The following is a 10960-nucleotide window of genomic DNA, read 5'->3' as shown; positions in this document are numbered from 1 at the left end:
GCCTGTCTGTCTCTTAAATCTCCCTAATATATCTGCCTCATCCACAACCTCCACTAGTGTATTCCATGGACTTACCATACACTGTGTAAAAAAACACCTCTGACAGTTCCACCCTATACTTTCCTAAAGTCACCTTAAAGTATGTCCTCCCATTACCAGCTTTCAAGAACGATACTGGCTGCCCACTCTGTCATTGCCTCTTATGATCTTATGCACCTCTTATCAAGTCATCTCTCATCCACCTTTGCTCCAAAGACAAAAGGCCTAGTTGCTCAACCATTTCGTTTAAGGCATGATCTCTAATCCAAGCACATTCTGATCAACCTCCTTTACACTCTCTCTAAAACTTCCATAACCTTCCTATGATAAGTCAACTGGAACTGAACTCAATACTCCAAGTGTTGATTAACCATGGTTTTATAGAGCTGTAATATTACCTCACAGCTCTTGAACTCAGTTTCCCAACTAATGAACACCAGCACATCATATGTCCTCTTAACTACCCTATCAAACTGTACGGCAACATCGAGGCATTTATGGATTTGAACTGAGATCCCCCTGTTCCTCCACACTGCTAAGAATTCTGCCGTTAATCTTGTACTCTGCTTTCAAATTTGACATATCAAAGTATATCAGTTCACCCTTTTCAAGATTGAACATCATCTGTCACTTCTCAGCACAGTTCTGCACCTAGCCTATGTCCCACTGTAACTCACAACAACCTTCTACATTCTCCACAAACACTACCAACATTCACATCATCTGCAAACGTACTAATCCACTCTTCTATTTCCTCATCTAAGTCATTTATAAAAATCTTAAAAGAGCATGGGTCCCAGAACAAATCCCCGTGGAAACTAATATTAGAGAAGATGCTCCATCTACTACTATCCTTTGCCTTCTGCCGGCAAGACAATTCCAAATCCAAAGAGTGGTTTCCTTGGATCCCATGCTTCCTGATTTTCTGAATGAGCCTACCTTAGGGAACCTTGTTAAATATCTTATTAAAATCCATATACACCATATCCACTGTTCCACCATCAATTTGTTTTCCACTTTCTCAAAAAAGGTCAATCAGGCTCATGAGCCATAACCTGCCCATCAAACTCCTCTGCATCCAAATGCTCATAAATCCAGTCTCTAAGAACTCTTGCCAATGGTTTGCCCACCTCTGATGTATGTCACACTGGTCTATAATTCTCAGGGTTATCCCTACTTCCTTTCTTGAGCAAAGGAATAACATTTGCCATCATCCAATCTTTTGGTATTACTCCTATGGCCACTGAAGGCAAAAAGATCATTGACAGAAGCACAGTGATCTCTTGTATCCAGTTCAGCCTTGGGGACTTAACTATCCTAATGGTTTTCTAAAATTCCAGCACACTCTCTTTCTTAACCTCGACACATTCCATCATATTAGCCTGGTCTATGATGTCTTCACATTCATCCTCTCACTCAGGGGTTCTCAACCTGAGGTCCACAGACCCCTTGATTGATGATATTGGTCCATGGCATAAAAAAGTTTGGGAACCCCTGCAGTGTCAATGGTGAATACTAAAGCAAAGTATTCTTTAAAGTCCTCTCCTACCTCCCCTGACTCCAGGTACAGTGCATATTTCCTCTTTTAACGTGGAATGGTCTTACCCTCACTCTAGCCATCCTCCTCTTTTTCACATATGCGTAGAACACCTTAGGTTTTCCTTAATCCTACTTGCCAAGGCCTTCTCATGTCCCCTTCTAGCTCTCCTAAGACCCCTTCTTAAGTTTTCCTGGCAAACTTATAATTCTCAAGACCTTTATCCAATTTTTGCTTCCTATATCTTAAGTCTGCTCCCTTCTTCTTCTTTACCAGATGTTCCACCTCTTCTTGTCAACAGTGGTTGCATTTCCCGAATAATCTTCCCCTGCCTCAATGAGACCAAACAGTATTAGGGAAGTTGAAGTCACCCATAACAACAGCCGTTATTTTTGCATCTTTACAAACTCTGACTACTGATCTCCTCCTGGGTCTTTGTTGCTTTTGGGGGAAGGGTCCATAGAATACCCCCAATAAAATGATTGCTCCCTTCCTATTTCCAACTTCCACCCACGCTGATCGAGTAGACAATCTTTCCATGACATCTTCCCTTTCTGCAACTGTGACACTATCCCTAATTAGCAATGCCACACCTCCACTTATTTCACCTCCCTGCCAGTTTGATTGGAAACATACAAACCCTAGCCTAGGTCATCCAGCAGCCATTCCTGCCCATGTTAAAGCCAAGTCTCCAATGGCCACAATGTTGTTATTCCATGTATTGATCCATGCTCACAGTTCATCACAGAGTAAACACACTTCAACCCATCTTACTTACTGCATTTATGCCCTAGCCTCTGCCTAACTTATCTCAATCTCTCTACACATTGCATCTAATTTTATACTAACTCCTCTGTTCTCTGACCCATTACTCCGGTTTCCATTCCATTATCAATTTAGTTTAAACTCTCTAACAAACTCACTGCTGAAAGCTAGATCTGTGGCAACCCAGGCCTGTACAGAAAACCAGGTATGATTTGCGGAGGCTATTTCAAGGGCGAAGAGACAATTTTGAATGAGGTTGGAGGCGACGCTGGATACATGGCAACTCTGGCAGGGTCTGCAAGACAGTATGTGCTACAAAGTGAAACTCAATTAGCATGAATGGCAGTGATGCTTCACTACCAAATGAACCACAACGCCTTCTATTCACGCTTTGAAAGGAGGAACACAAACCACAGCTGTGAAGATCCCAGCTGCACCTGATCTTCGTCTCAGAGGCCGATGTTAGGCTGTCTTCAGAGAGTGTAAACCCTCGAAAAGCAGAAGGTCCTGATGGAGTACCTGGTAAGGCTCTGAAAACCTGTGCCAACCAACTAGAGGGCTTATTCAAGGACTTTTTCAACCTCTCACTGCTACAGAAGGAAGTTCCCACTTGTTTCAAAAAGGTAACAATTATACCAGTGCCTAAGAAGAATAATGTGGTCTGTCTTAATGACTATCACCCAGTAGCACTCACATCGACAATGACAGAATACTTCGAGTGGTTGGTCATGACTAAATGAATTCCTGCCTTAGTAAGGACCTGGACCCATTACAATTTACCTATTGCCACAATATGCCAATGGCAGGCACAATTTCAATGACTGCCCACACGGCTTTAGACCACCTGGACAACACAAACACCTACATCAGGATGCTGTTCATCAACTATAGCTCAGCATTTAATACCATCATTCCCACAATCCTGATCAAGAAGTTGCAGAACCTGGGCCTCTGTACCCCCCTCTGCAATTGGATCCTTGATTTCCTAACTGGAAGACCACAATCTGTGTGGATTAGTGATAACATATCCTCCTTGCTGATGATCAACACTGGCACACCTCAGGGTGTGTGCTTAGCCCACTGCTCTACTCTCTATATACACATGACTGTGTGGCTAGGCATAGCTCAAATACCATCTATAAATTTGCTGACAATACAACCATTGTTGGTAGAATCTCAGGTGGTGACGAGAGGGCGTACAAAAGTGAGATATGCCAACTAGTGGAGTGGTGTTGCAGCAACAACCTGGCACTCAACTTCAGTAAGACAAAAGAGCTGATTGTGGACTTCAGGAATGGTAAGACTAAGGAACATGTACCAATCCTCATAGGGGGATCAGAAGTGGAGAGAGTGAGCAGCTTCAAGTTCCTGGGTGTCAAGATCTCTGAGGATCTATCCTGGTCCCAACATATTGAAGTAGTTAAAAAGAAGACAAGACAGTGGCTATACTTTATTAGGAGTTTCAAGAGATTTGGCATGTCAACAAATACACTTAAAAACTTCTATAGCTGTACTGTGGGGAGCATTCTGACAGACTGCATCACTGTCTGGTATGGAGGGACTACTGCACAGGACTGAAAGAAGCTGCAGAAGGTTCTAAATCTAGACAGCTCCATCTTGGGTTCGAGCCTACAAAGTACCCAGGACATCTTCAAGGAGTGGTATCTCAGAAAGTCAGCATCCATTATTAAGGACCTCCAGCACCCAGGGCATACCCTTTTCTCACTGGTACCATCAAGTAGGAGGTACAGAAGCCTGAAGGCACACACTCAGTAATTCAGGAACAGCTCCTTCCCCTCTGCCCTCCGATTCCTAAATGGACATTGACTCTTTGGACACTAACTCACTTTTTTTTTTAACATACAGTATTTCTGTTTTTGCACATTTTTAATAATCTATTCAATATACATAATTGATTTACTTGTTTATTATTTTTATTTTATCTTTTTTCTCTCTCCGCTAGATTATGTATGCATTGAACTGCTGCTGCTAAGTTAACAAATTTCAAGTCACATGTCGGTGATAATAAACCTGATTTTGATTTTGTTTGCAAGGATGATGGTCCCTCTCGCATTCAGGTGTGACCCATCCTTTTCATACAGGTCATACCTTCCTCCAGGAGAGATCCTAATGATGCAGAGGTCTGGAACCCTACTCTGGCACCAATTCCTCAGCCATGTATTCATCTGTCAAGTATCTGATCCTGTGTCTCCATGTATTCTTATCCTCACTGGTGCATGGTAATGGCAGAAATCCAGGCACAACTGCCTGTGCTGTCCTGCTTTCTACTTTCTTTCCTAGTTCCCCCTATTTGTTCTTCAGGACCTCATCAGTTTTCCTACCTATGTCATTGGTGTCAATATGTGCCATATCTTCTGGCTGCTCTCCCTCCCACTTTAGAACACTATGGACACAATCTGAGACATCCCTGACTCTGGCACGTGGGAGGAAACCTACCATCCAGCAGTTTCCCTAACAATTGAATTCCTATCACCACCACTGTTCTGGCTGCAGTCAGCTGGTGATGCAGTGTGAGGTTTAAACAAAGATCACCTGCTTTCAGGACTTTTCAATAGTCTGCAATCAAAGTGATCTATTGGGCACTGGGCAATAAAAAGAAGTGAGATGGAAGTGGAACAGCCATTGTGTGAACAGCCAGGCTTTGCACTGAGCATGGGTCCAGAACAAGTAGTATGTTCCTTGTGCAAAATGTGCAAACTTTGAGAGACCACGTTAAGGAACTAAAGGCTACAGCTGGCTGACCTTTGACTCATACAGGAAAATAAGGTAATAGGGGCTACAGAGAGGTAGTCACTCCCAGTTTGCAGGAGGCAGTAAACTGGGTGAACATCAGGAGAGAGAAAGGGGATAGGCAGTCAGTGAAGAGCAATTTTGTGGCCATTCCCCTCAATAATTACACCAATTTGGAAACTGTTAGGGTTGGGGGGAGAGGGGTGCAGTGACCTGATCTCGAGCATTGCATCTGTCTCTATGGCTCAGAAGGGAAAGGGGCAGAAGGGGACTGTAGTAGTGACTACATAATTATAGAAGCAGATATCGTGGACGTGGATGGCATGTTGTCTCCCAGGTGCCAGAGTCAAGGATGTCTTGGTTCACAGCCAGAAGTCATGGTATGTATTGGTACCAATGACATAGGTTAGAAAAGGGAGGAGAGCATATCGGGAGTTAGGTAGAAAGCTGAAGACCAGGATCTCCAGGGTAGCAATCTCTGGATTGCTGCCTGTGCCACATGCCAGTGAGGGTAGATTTGACAGATCTGAAGAATTGGTGCAGGGGGCAGGGCTTCAGATTTCTGAATCATTGGGCTCTCTTCTGGGGAAGGTATGACCTGTAAAAAAAAAATGTGTTACACTTGAATCCAAGGGCTTCAATATCTTTGTGGGCCAGTTTGCAAGGGTTGAAGCTAATTTTTCAGGGAGATAAGAACGGAGTGACAGGGCTAAAGATGGGGTACTTTGAATGCAACTACAGTGTGTAGTGAGACGGTGAGGAAGGACAGGCAGATGGTAGGGCAAAATGCAGCCGGTGGTGGATGAGTTAAAATGCAAAATGGGGCCGAAATCAAAAAGGGTAAGGAATACAGAACTGAAGTTGTACACACAGTATACAGACCAAGATAGATGATCTTGTAGCACAGTTAGGGATTGGCTGGTATGATACGGGCATCACTGAGTAATAGCTGAAAGAAAATTATAATTGGGAGCTTAGCATCCAAGGATACACATTGTATTGAAAGTATAGGCAGGTAAGTAGAGGAGGTGAGCTGTCTCCGTTGGTTAAAAAATGAAATTAAACCCTTACGAAGAGGTGACAAGGATCAGAAGATGTAGAATCTTTGTGGGTAGAGTTAAGAAACTGCAAGACCCTGATGGGAGCTATTTATCAGCATCTGGTAAGGAAACCAAATGCAATGTTAATTTTCATTTCCAGAGGAGTAGCATACAAAAGGGCATAATTCTAAGGCTTTATAAGTCATTGGTCAGACCGCACGGAGTATTGTGAGCAATTTAGGGCCCTATTTCTAAGAAAAGATGTACTGGCATTGGAGAGAAAGCCCACAGGCTACTCTGCACTCTCTGCCTATTCCCTTTCTGGACTGTCACCCAGCATCCTGCCTCCTGCAACCTGCACATGACTGTCTCGCCTAGTTCCCGTCCATTACCCCACCACCACCCTTCCCCCCATTTTTCTGAATATGCATAGGTCATCCAGTTCCAGTTCCCTAACGTGGTCTGTGAGGAGCTGCAGCTGGATGCACTTCTCATAGATGTAATCATCAGGGACACTGCAGGACTCCCCGACTTCCCACATCGTGCAAGAGGAGCACACCACCATCCAGGGTTCCATGCTCACTGCTCTACCTGTGCAATAATAATGAAAGAGAAACTTCAAGAAAACAATTTGTAAAATGCATATTCCCAAAGCCTTGCAATGCATTTAATTTCAGTCTTCTCAGACCCTTCATCAGCTAACACTGTCCCTAACATCTCTGAAATGTTAACTGTGCATTGGAATTTATGTAATTCCATTCAAACACAACTGTCAGACTGGCACCTTTCCTTGATATTGCTGGACTGATGTGATTTCCAAACAGTGTAAATGCATGCTCCTTTGGAGGTTACTGGGAATCATTCTGTATGGAGTAATGGTTGCACCAAGGAGCATTACAGGATGGAAGTGAAAGCTTTGGAAAGGGTGCAGATGCTGTCTGGATTCAAGGGCATGAGCTACACGGGAAGGTTGGACAACTTGGGCTGTTTTCTCTCAAGAATCCGAAGTTGAGAGGAGACCTGATAGAATTTCATACGAGTAAGAGAAGCATATTGTGGATCATCAAAATATTTCTCCCACTGTTGAAATGTCAAGGCTGTACTTAAAGTGAGGGGGAGTTTAAAGGAGGATTGGCAGAGCAGCAGGTTCCTGGAATGAGCCGCCAGGTGTAGTGGAAGTTGGTACGACAGTGGCACTTAAGGGGCTGCTAGAGACACACATGAAATTGTAGGGATCATATACAGCCAAAAGAAAATTAGTTTAATTCTCTTCTGCCTGTGTTCAGTGCAAACATTGTAGGCCAAGGCCTCATGTATTGTTCTAGGTATCTAGGCTGCTACAAGATTATTGAATGATCTCCTAGTAAGATGGATTCTTGACCTCATAGTCTATCTTGTCATGGCCTTGCATGTTGTTGCCTGCCTGCACTGCTCTTTATCTGCAACTGTAACACTTTATTCAGGATTATTGTTTCTCCTTTGTACTGCCTCAAGTGTATGAGATGATGAGAAGCATTGATTGTGTGGTTAGTTAGAGGCATTTTCCTAGGGCTGAAATGGCTAACACGAGGGGGCATAGTTTTAAGGTGCTTGGAAGTAGGTACAAGGGAGATGCCAGAGGTAAGTTGCATGGAATGCACTGCCAGTGAAGGTGGTGGAGGTGAATACAATAGGGTCTTTTAAGAGACTCTTAAATAGGTACATGGAGCTTAGAAAAATAGAGGGCTATGCAGTAGGGAAATTCTAGGCGGTTTCTGGAGTAGGTTACATGATCAGCACAACATTGTGGGCCGAAGGGCCTGCAATGTTATGTAGATCTCCATGTTATACAAGGCTCTGATGTGATGAAATTATCTGTATAAATGGCAATCAAATCAATTTTTTTCACAGTACCTTGGTACATGTGAAGACTGCGCAGGCGCGTGACGTAGAACACCAAAGATTTTTAAAAAAAGACCGCCATAGACATCGTCGTAGAAGCCATTGTCAGAGTGGACTGAGTCAGAGTGGGACGGCTTTGGCTCAACAGGCTTTGACGCGAACAGGCAGAGGCGAGGGTAGGTTCCAGTAAGTTTTGTTTTGTTCATTTAGAGTAGAGAGAATGCCGGGCAGGATATTGGAATGCTCCTCTTGCAGGATGTGGGAAGTCAGGGAGACCTCTGGTGTCCCTGACAACGACACCTGCAAGAAGTGCATCCAGCTGCAGCTCCTAACAGACCGCGTTAGGGAACTGGAGCAGGAGCTGGATGAACTCCGGATCACTCGGGAGAATGAGGAATTTATAGATAGTAGCTACAGAGAGGCAGTTATGCCAAAGGAGCAGCGCACAGGTAATTGGGTTACCGTCAGGCGAGGTAAGGGGAAAGGGCAGGTAGAGCAGGGCTCCCCTGTGGCCATTCCCCTCAACAAGTATATCAATTTGGATACTGTGGGGGGGATGACTTACCTGGGACAAGCTACGGAAGCTGGATCTCCGGCACTGAGTCTGGTTCTGCCGTGCAGAAGGGAGGGGGGAAGAAGAGGAGAGCGGTAGTGATAGGGGACTCGATAGTTAGAGGTACAGACAGGAGGTTCTGTGGTCGCAACAGAGACTCCTGGATGGTTTGTTGCCTCCCGGGTGCCAGGGTCAGGGATGTCTCTGATCACGTGCACAGCATTCTGAAATGGGAGGGTGAGCAGCCAGATGTCATGGTACACATCGGTACCAATGACGTAGGAAGAAAGAGTGAGGAGGTCCTGAAGAGTGTGTATAGAGAGCTTGGCAGAAAGTGAAAAAGCAGGACCTCGAGGGTAGTAATCTCAGGATTGCTACCTGTGCCACATGCCAGTGAGGGCAAGAATAATATGAACTGGAGGTTGAACACATGACTGAGGAACTGGTGTAGGGGGCAGGGTTTCAGATTTCAGGATCATTGGGACATTTTCTGGGGCAGGTGGGACCTGTACAAGAGAGACGGGTTACACCTGAACTACAAGGGGACCACTATCCTTGCAGGGAGGTTTGTTAGTGCTATAGGGGAGGGTTTAAACTAGATTTGCAGGGGGATGGGAACCAGAGTGCCAGAGTAGATAGTGGAGCTTGTGTGAAAACAAATGGTATTAAAGTTTCGTGCAAAGTCACAAATAGAAGGGTTGTGTGTGGTGGTAATAATCTTCTAAGGTGCGTCTATTTCAATGCGAGGAGTATTGTGGGGAAGGCTGACGAGCTGAGGGTGTGGATTGACACATGGAATTATGACAATATAGCCATTAGTGAAACTTGGCTACAGGAGGGGCAGGACTGGCAGCTTAATGTTCCAGGGTTCCAATGTTTCAGACATGATAGAGGCCGAGGGATGGGGGTGGGGGGGTGGCATTGCTAGTCAGCGAAAATGTTCCAGCAGTGCTCAGGCAGGACAGATTAGAGGGCTTCTCTACTGAGGCCATATTGGTGGAGTTGAGAAACAGGAAAGGACCACCCAATAGTCAGCGAGAATTGGAGGAGCAAATCTGCAGAGATAGCAGACAACTGCAGGAAAGAAAAAGTTGTGATAGTAGGGGATTTTAATTTTCCACGTATTGATAGGGACTCCCATACTGTTAAAAGTCTAGACGGGTTATGAGTTTGTAAAATGTGTTCAGGAAAGTTTTCTAGATCAATATATAGAGGAAACGACTAGAGAGGATGCAATATTAGATCTATTAGGAAACTAGTTAGGACAGGTGACAGAAGTGTGTGTAGGGGAACACTTTGGTTCCAGTGATCATAACACCATTAGTTTCAATTTGATCATGGTTAAAGATAGATCTGGTCCTCGGGTTGAGGTTCTAAATTGGAAAAAGGCCAAATTTGAAGAAATGAGGAAGGATCTAAAAAGAGTAGATTGGGACAGGTTGTTCTCTGGCAAGGATGTCATTGGTAAATGGGAGGCCTTCAAAGGAGAAATTTTGAGAGTGCAGAGTTTGTATGTTCCTGTCAGGATTAAAGGCAATATGAATAAGAATAAGGAACCTTGGTTCTCGAGGGATATTGGAACTCTGATAAAGGAGAGAGAGATGTGTGACATGTACAGGAAATGGAGCAAATAAGGTACGAGTATAAAAAGTGCAAAAAATAACAAAGAAATCAGGAGGCTAAAAGAAGACATGAGGTAGCTTTGGCAGTTAAGGTGAAGGATAATCCAAAGAGCTTCTACAAGTATATTAAGAGCAAAAGGATAGTAAGGGATAAAATTGGTCCTCTTGAAGATCAGAGTGGTCGGCTATGTATGGAACCAAAATAAATGGGGGAGATCTTAAATGGTTTCTTTGCATCTGTATTTACTAAGGAAACTGGCATGGAGTCAATGGAAATAAGGCAAACAAGTAGTGAGGTCATGGAACCTATATGGATTGAAGAGGAGGTGGTGTTTGCTATCTTGAGGCAAATCAGAGTGGATAAATCCCCAGGACCTGACAGGGTATTCCCTCAGACCTTGAAGGAGACTAGTGTTGAAATTGCAGGGTCCCTGGTAGATATATTTAAAATGTTGGTATCTATGGGTGAGGTGCCAGAGGATTGGAGGATAACTCATGTTGTCCCGTTTTTTAAAAAGGCTCTAAAAGTAATCCAGGAAATTATAGGCCGGTAAGCTTGACATCAGTAGTAGGTAAATTATTGGAAGGAGTACTAAGAGATAGGATCTACAAGTATTTAGGTACACAGGGACTTATTAGGGAGAGTCAACACAGCTTTGTGCGTGGTAGGTCATGTTTTTTTTAAAAAAATTTTCAAAGAGGTTACAAGTGGATGAAGGGAAGGCAGTGGGTGTTGTCTACATGGACTTCAGTAAGGCCTTTGACAAGGTCC

This window comes from Hypanus sabinus, chromosome 11 (genome assembly GCF_030144855.1).
Source record: "Hypanus sabinus isolate sHypSab1 chromosome 11, sHypSab1.hap1, whole genome shotgun sequence".
NCBI lineage: Eukaryota > Metazoa > Chordata > Chondrichthyes > Myliobatiformes > Dasyatidae > Hypanus > Hypanus sabinus.
Note: the sequence above shows the minus strand (reverse complement) of the source record.